This window comes from Bufo gargarizans, chromosome 2 (assembly GCF_014858855.1).
Source record: "Bufo gargarizans isolate SCDJY-AF-19 chromosome 2, ASM1485885v1, whole genome shotgun sequence".
NCBI lineage: Eukaryota > Metazoa > Chordata > Amphibia > Anura > Bufonidae > Bufo > Bufo gargarizans.
The window spans coordinates 322,904,034-322,912,715 of NC_058081.1; positions in this window are offsets into that span (position 1 = coordinate 322,904,034).

Below are 8,682 nucleotides of genomic sequence, written 5' to 3' on the forward strand. Positions count from 1 at the left end.
GAACACATATGGCTGGTATCCTGCGGACCAAAACAAAAAGGCACGGTCGTGTGCATGAGACCTTACTAGTCGGGAAAGCACTTATTGGTTAAACCTTTAATGACCAGGCCTGAAAAGGCCTTAATGATCAGTCAGTCACTTTTTTGTGATTTAGCACATGTGGTTCAAACACACATTTTTTGGACGACCAAAATAACTTTTGCAGCTTTTTATTACATAACACAGGGCTTTTTAATTTTTTTTTTTGTTTTATTAGGGGGAAACTAATTTTTTTTATTTTTAAGTCATTTTTATTCAAACTATAGCTCATTATTTAAATATGCAAATTATTATAATTAGTTCCCTATACGTGTTGGATATCTTTATTATACAATATGTATAGTTTCACATGAATGGGGTGATAATTGGAATGGTTTTGGTTGGTGTGGGTGTTTTTTTCTTATGTATTTTACCATTTTATTTTTTTTCTAACTTATTTTTTTTTACATATTTCTGCTACAAAAAGACCTTTGGTGGACACTGACTTTTTATTTTGTACATTTTCCTTTTTTTCCTTTTTATTTGTATTTTTTTATCATCACTTTATTATTTATTTTTAAAATATATTTTTGCCACATAATGTGACAGTGAACAATTTTATTTTGCACTTTTTCCTTTTTATAGTTTTCTTTTAGGCTACTTTCACACTAGCGTTCGGGTGTCCGCTTGTGAGCTCCGTTTGAAGGGGCTCACGAGCGGACCCGAACGCATCCGTCTAGCCCTAATGCATTCTGAGTGGAGGCGGATCCACTGAGAATGCATCAGTCTGGCAGCGTTCAGCCTCCGCTCCGCTCAGCAGGCGGACACCTGAACGCTGCGGAGGCGTACGGATCCGTCCAGACTTACAATGTAAGTCAATGGGGACGGATCCGCTTGAAGATGACACCATATGGCTCAATCTTCAAATGGATCCGTCCCCCATTGACTTTCAATGTAAAGTCTGGACGGATCCGTTCAGGCTACTTTCACACTTTCACTTTCACACAATTTTTTTAACAATATAATGCAGACGGATCCGTTCTGAACGGATCCACCGTCTGCATTATATGAGCGGATCCGTCTCAGACGGATCTGCTCTGAACGCAAGTGTGAAAGTAGCCTTACTTGTATTTATTTATTTTACATCTTTTTACTAAAGTGTTCTTTTCTTTTTTTACATATATTTTTGCAGCACTGTATGTCCCCCAAGAGGTCTTTAAAAGAGATATATATTTTTTTCACCCTTTTTTTTTTTTTACTTTTAATACATATCTTTGCCACCTAATTTGTCCCCAAAAGGTCCATAATAGACCTTTGGGGACACAGCCTTTTTTTTATTTGCACTATTTCCACTGTAACTGGAGCATCCAAATGAGCCCCTGTTACAGGGAAAACCAGCCTCCTGGCGAGGCTTTGTACAGGGCAGAGCTGGTGAGGCTCTGCAGTCCTCTGCCCCTGACACCCGGCGATCACGTGATTGTCGGGTCTAAACTGCACAGTGCACCGCTCACCTGTGTGAGGATAAGGTAGAAGCGCTGATACACTGCTTCTGCCTTCTCCTCGGTTCCTCCGCTGTGTCTGACACCCGTCCTGCTCCTGCTACAGTGAGGGAGCAGGAGCTGTAATGCAATGTGATGCGGCGCTGCAGCCAGCGGGCCGCAGGTTGGTGACCCCTGCCCTAAGGTCTCATGCACACGAACGTGTGCGCCCTGTGCCTCTTGCATATCCTGATAGGGAGCAAATAAACCAGGTGTGTAGACAAGACCAAAACTGCCATAAAATTATAAATAAGCATTTGTTCAAGAAGATATTGCATGAGGTGGGAAGGCCAACAGATACTTGGTTAAAAAGACATGGGACCATGACAAAGAAGAATTATCGAGGGATAAAAGACCTATGCTTTGGGCATATAGGAGACGAAGAAGGAACCTGGGGAGCTAGAAGAAGAAGCTGGAGTGTTAAAGAGAGAGAGACACGGACTGGAGACACCTAAAAGGCCTATATGTGGGGAGCTGGAAGGAACCTGGATGAAAGCTGGAGGGGTGGGGACAGAAAAGGCCTATGTGTGGTAATTATGTACTGTAAGGTTTAAGGTTGTTGAGTAACCAAATGGTTTTGTTGTGAGTATAATCTTGTAACCACCTGGTCCATCTAGTCTATATATATATTATTATTATTTTTTTATTATTATTATTTTTATATGTTTAAACTCATTTCCTGTAGATTTCCCAGCCACATCTGGACATTTGTTCCAAGCTTCAACCACTCTTTCAGTAAAATAATATTTCCTGACATTACTCCTGATCTTAACCCCAGCTAATTTCAGATTATGTCCCCTTGTTCTTGTGTTTAGCTTCTTATTGAGAACACTTCCCTCCTGAACCTTATCTAAACCTTTGGCAGTTTTTTTATGAATACCCTGCTGGTTTATGCGCTTCCATATCTGTTTATACCCGTTTTATGTATTTGTAACTTTTTGCTGCGATGATGACAACATGTCACTATGTTACTTTGTTGCTCATATACTTTGTTGCGATGTGTGTAAGTGCACACACAGTCCTGTTCACACTGGTCCTGTCTGCATTGCTTGATTTTAATTGCACATGTTGCGCACCTGTGGGAGCACCTCCCTGTTACCTGAGTGCTGGTCGGGTGGATGCCCATATATAGCAAGGCTGTGCATGTGTGTGTCATAGCGGACTGAGGAAGCGCAAATCACGCGCGAAACGGCCGCCACTGCCGATCAACACTGAAGAACTATTCCGCTCCCCAGCCTGCAAACTTTTCCATGTATGCATGAAATAAAGCATTGAAGTAATTTCAAGACAGTGGTGAGTGCCGCAAATCTTTTCATCTACTATTACATACTTATCTAAACCTTTAACATATTTCAAGGTTTTAATAATGTGCCACTTTCTCTTCTTTCCTCTAGAGTATACAGATTAAGGGGGTCCTTTTATTAAGCCCTAATGTTGCCAACTCGAGTGGCAATGATAAAATAGAAAGGCCATGGTAAAACAAACTCTGAGAAAGCAAAGGGAAATGCCAGGGCAGATCAGGTGGCAAACGTAGCTGCTCTATTGCCTAGGCAGACCCCTGCCCTAGTGGCCACAGCTCAGGGCTCCTTGGAAGTTCTTAAGACCTTACAGAACCAGGCAGGGAAGGAGTAAAGGGACCAGTGGATGTCAGGGAAACTGCCTTCCCAGGTCCCTCTACCCCACGATGGCTCAGGCAATCCAATGAGTGACGCACCAGTCCAAAAAACACTATGTGTCATTTAGTACATAGCACATGGTACGCCCCAGGGTTCAGCACTGCAGCAGCTGGATATACTCAAGGATGTATGATTTTTGCCCTAAACAATGTGGGTCAGGTGGGTAAAGTACCCCAGAAACACGTCTCACCCCTTGTATCCATTTCAACGCTTGCAGATAGACTACATTCAACTACCCAAGGTGGGCGTGTATGAGTATGTGTGTGTTGACCTGTCCTCTGGCAGGCCAGTAGCATACCCAGTAGCTAAAGCCACAGCCAAGAAGATTATGGCCAAAGTTGTATGGAGGTATGGGGTACCTGAGACCATTGAAAGTGACAGAGGTACTCACTTCACAGGTGAAGTGATGCAGGAGATAATGCAGACTTTGGGTTTAGAAAATGCCTTACATGCTTCGTACCATTCGCAAAGCAGCAGTAGGGTAGAAAGACTGAATGAGACACTAAAGTTAAAGATTCGAAAAGCCATGGCAGAGACTGGTAAGCCATGGACAGAGTGCCTGCCGGTAGTCCTCTTTTCAGTAAGCTATACTCCTAAGACAGGCCTTAGTCCCTATGAGATCCTCTTTGGGTCAGCCCCTAAGAAAGGATTGTATGTCCCACAGCAGCTCCAGATGCAACATGGTTGTCTGACAGATTATGTGATCAGTTTGCACAAGCATTTCACTAAAATACAAACTTGAGTTTTTGCTTCACTTCCAGATCCTGACAAAGTATCAGGAACCCACCCACTTATGTCTGGATATTGGGTGGTGGTAAAGAGACACATTAGAAAAGTCATCGAGCCAGGGGCGTAGCTATAGGCTCATTGGCCCTGGTGCAAGAATTCAATTTGGGCCCCCCCACTACCCTCAATACCATTTCCTAACACCACCAGACCCCTGCACGCCCACCGTGCCCATGCCCATATTGCTGATGATATAGCTGCCGCTTGTGCTGGAATCAGTCTATTGCCGAATGCACACGGCCGTGAACGATCCGTGGTATCCCGGCCTGGATTCCTGCTGACAGCAGGAGCGCACTGACGCCGTGCGCTTCATGCCGCCACTGTACTACAGTAATACACTTGTATAGATCATACCAATGACGCCGTGCGCTCCTGCTGTCAGCAGGAATCCAGGCTGGGATACCACGGACCGCTCACGGCCGTGTGCATTCGGCCTATATGTTTTATTCTGCAGCATGGGAGGTACATAGTTCTTAATTTTCCTTCACTTATCCTTTCGGTTTGCTTCATCATATGCCAGCAGGGCTATTAACATCGCCGCCAAGCCCGCCATTATTGCTCACACAGGGCTGGTCAGCACTGGAAATATGGGATTGCAACTGCAACCCCTATGGGTGCAGTGACTGTCACCATATTGCTGTGAGTGACTGATGATTATAGCTGCCGCTTGTGCTGGAATCAGTCACTGCTCCCATAGGTGTTGCACTTGCAATCCCATATTTCCAGTGCTGACCAGCCCTGTGTGAGCAATAATGGCGGGCTTGGCGGCGATGTTAATAACCCTGCTGGCATATGATGAAGCAGTGATGATGATGATGATATAGCTGCCGCTTGTGCTATGAATGTGATGGTCTATGGGCCATAGACCATCACATGATTCATAGGACTCTGCTGTGACATCTACCAGTACTTGTAGGATAGCAGTAGTGGGTCCTCTTACTTGCAGAGCTCATTTGCAGCTGCACATGTGGCTAGAACGGTTCTAGTAAGAGGACCCACTACTGCTATCCTATGTGATGCTAGTGTACTCTAGCTACTAGAAAGCATCCAACTCACTGCCAGAGCAGAGACTGTCTCCGAGTCTCTGCTAGTCACGTCGCCACCGCCGCCCTCACCTCACTCACTCGGGCAGCACGCAGCTTCTCCTCCAGCCGCTCCACTTCCGGACAGTACTGCCAGACGGGACCACTCCCTCTCCTGGCTGATCCTCCGCCCCCCCTGTGAAGTTAGCCGTCGGCAAATACTGTACTCTGTAAATCAGTGGCCACTGCCAGGGCTTCACTCTGTCTCTCCTGGGGGGCCCCTGACTTAGGGGCCCGGTTGCAATTGCGACTGCTGCGACCCCTATAGCTACGCCACTGCATCGAGCCCTAGTTTGATGATCCATTCCAAGTGTTGTTAACCACAAGCACTTCAGTGAAGCTCAAAGAAAAGCCTAATTGGATCCACGCCAGCCATTGCAAGAAAGTATTGAGTCTGGAGACTGGAAAAGAAGACGCTTTTTGTTCCTCCTTGTGTGGCTGCTGAACCTAACTCAACGAAAATGTATTCTAAATGAGATTGTAAAAATAGGTTTCTGGGCCGTGAAGAAGTTGTGTAAAAGGTAGAACAAAGCTGTTACAGTCTCATACTTCCAGCCCAATGGGTATGACCCACGGATAGTATTAACAATGATTCTCAGTATTAATACTTTTTATGTTCATAATACACATAGATTAAAGTAGCACCACATAGAGTACTCAACTTAGTAAGTGAAGGATACACTTATACGTATAATTCGTTTTTACTCGTAGTATTGTTTAATTAGATGACATGCCTTAACTTCTATGCCTTGTCCTTTTCTAGGATGAGGTCAGCACCAGTGATGGCCAGTTCGCAGTGTTCGCCGACGAACACATGCGATCTGCCATCTTTATTCCCAAGTCCGGCGATGCAGAGGTAAGTCCTTACCTGTGCCTGCGCCGCGAGCCGCTCTGAAACACATGCGGTCACCGGGAGCAGGCAGTTCCGAGAACAGCCCAATGAAGGCTGTTCTCGGAACTGCCTGCTCCCGGTGACCAGATGTGTTTCAGAGCGGCTCCCGGAGCAGGCACAGGTAAGAACTTACCTCTGCATCGCCGGACTTGGGAATAAAGATGGCAGATCGCATGTGTTCATTAGCGAACACTGCGAACTGGCCATCACTGGTCAGCACTTGGAGGCCACTTCATCTCGATTCATAAAAGGTTGTTGTGATTGGTGCAGATGTTCAGGACCCCAGGGTCTTGGGGAATCGTTTGAAGATGTTAGGTTAAGTCCTGCATTTGATAAAAGGTCAAGTGAAGCACCCGGCTTTAGGTGTCCTGGCCATCTGCTAAAATCACAAAAGGAGGTAATTGTGATGGAAATGATGCCAGCTGTGGCAAACTTTGGTCAGTTGTTTATGCCCTGTAAGCTTGAAGGCCTGACAGATTCTGTTCTTTCTGGCTTTCATTTGATGCGTTGATAAGGAATGCTAACCTTGAGATGAGATGCTGTACACACTTTTTAATTACTACAATGCCTTTAGTATGGTGAGGAACCATTTGAATAACTAATCCAGAGGAAACAAAACAGGCTGGTTTTGAGAGCTCCATTTATATAAGCAGGAATATAATGCAAGTTTGCGTGTCGCGTGTTTGATTTAAGTGTGTGTTTGTATAAGTGTGCGACTTTAGATTAAGTGGCTTCAGAGTCAGGGACTTCAGTGGGGGACTGCAGTAAATCAGTTTCTTATTACTGCATTATATTGTATTATTCGCTTTCATTGTGTAATCCCCATTAGTATGTGTTCCATTATTGACGGCACAGTCCAGTGCACATCTTGTCTAATGTATGCAGTCCCGGAACAGCCGTTCGAGAGTGCATATCATTGTTCAAAAATGTGAGCAAATTGCCCATTTGGAATCGCACATCGAGTATCTAAACGGGCGAGTTTCAACACTGAGAGGCGTTAACAATTTGGAAAAGAGTTTGCTGCTCACTGAGCAAGCACTCTATGGGGTAGATGGGGGGGAGGGTGAAAGGGAGGAAAATGAGGTAGCTAGCTGGGTAACAGTTAGAAAGCGGGGTAGAGGGAAGAGTGCCAGGGAGGCTAGCCCTGATCTGACACACCCCAACAAGTTTGCAAGGTTGGCAGATGAGGGGGATGCCGGTTCAGGGAGAGCACTGCTGCAGCCGGACACTTCCTCTGCCAGTCAGGGGAATCCAGGAGGCAGGGGACCAGGAGAGCAGGGCAGGCCAGACAGGTGCTGGTAGTGGGAGACTCCATTATTAGGGGTACAGATAGGGCGATCTGTCACAAAGATCGTGATCGCCGAACAGTGTGCTGTCTTCCTGGCGCTAGAGTTAGACACATTGCGGATCGGGTTCACAGATTACTGGGAGGGGCTGGAGCAGACCCAGCGGTCATAGTCCATATCGGAACCAATGACAAAGATAGAGGAAGGTGGAGAGTCCTTAAAAATGATTTTAGGGATTTAGGTCAAAAGCTTAAGGCAAGGACCTTCTAAGTAGTGTTTTCCGAAATACTGCCTGTACCACGAGCCACGCAAGAAAGGCAGCGTGAGATTAGGGAGGTTAACAAGTGGCTCAAGAACTGGTGTAGGAAGGAGGGGTTTGGGTTCCTGGAGAACTGGGATGACTTCTCTGTCAGCTACAGGCTCTATCGTAGGGAATGGGCTGCACCTCAATGGGGAAGGGGCAGCTGTGTTGGGGGGAAAGATGGCTAGAAGGTTGGAGGAGTGTTTAAACTAGGGACTGGGGGAGGGTAATTATGTTACAGGATGGGAAGATAGTGTTGATAGAGACCGGGGGGCAAGGTAGTGGGACTGGGGGAGGAATGAAAGGAGGGACTAGAACAGTTCACAAGGAAAGGTGTAGGATAAAAAATATACATAAACCTCTTAATTGTATGTATACTAATGCCAGAAGCCTGACTAATAAAACTGGTGAACTGGAATTAGTGATGTGTGAGGAGGACTATGACATAGCGGGAATAACTGAGACATGGCTGGATGATAGCAATGACTGGGCGGTTAATGTACAGGGTTACAGTCTGTTTAGAAAGGATCGCCGGAGAGGGGGAGGGGTCTGTCTTTATGTCCCGTCTAAAGCCCACAGTCCGAGAAGATATAAGTGAGGGACATGAACATGTGGAGTCACTGTGGGTAGAAATAAATGGAGGCAAAAATAATAATAAATTACTAATAGGAGTTTATTATAAACCACCTAATATACCAGAGTCCACAGAAAATCTACTACTAAACGAGATAGACAAGGCGGCAAATCATAATGAGGTGGTTATTATGGGGGACTTCAACTACCCAGATATAGACTGGGAAACTGAAACCTGTACATCTCATAAAGGAAACAGGTTCTTGGCAATAACCAAAGACAATTACCTTTCCCAACTGGTTCAGGACCCGACTAGAGGGACGGCCATACTTGACTTAGTATTAACCAATAGACCTGACTGAACAACAGATGTGCAGGTTGGGGGACACCTGGGAAATAGTGACCATAAATTAATAACCTTCCAATTATCCTTCAAATGAGCATTTCTACAGGGAGAAACAAAAATACCAAACTTCTAAAAAGCAAACTTTAGCCAACTAAGAGAGGCCATAGGCCTAACTAACTGGGAC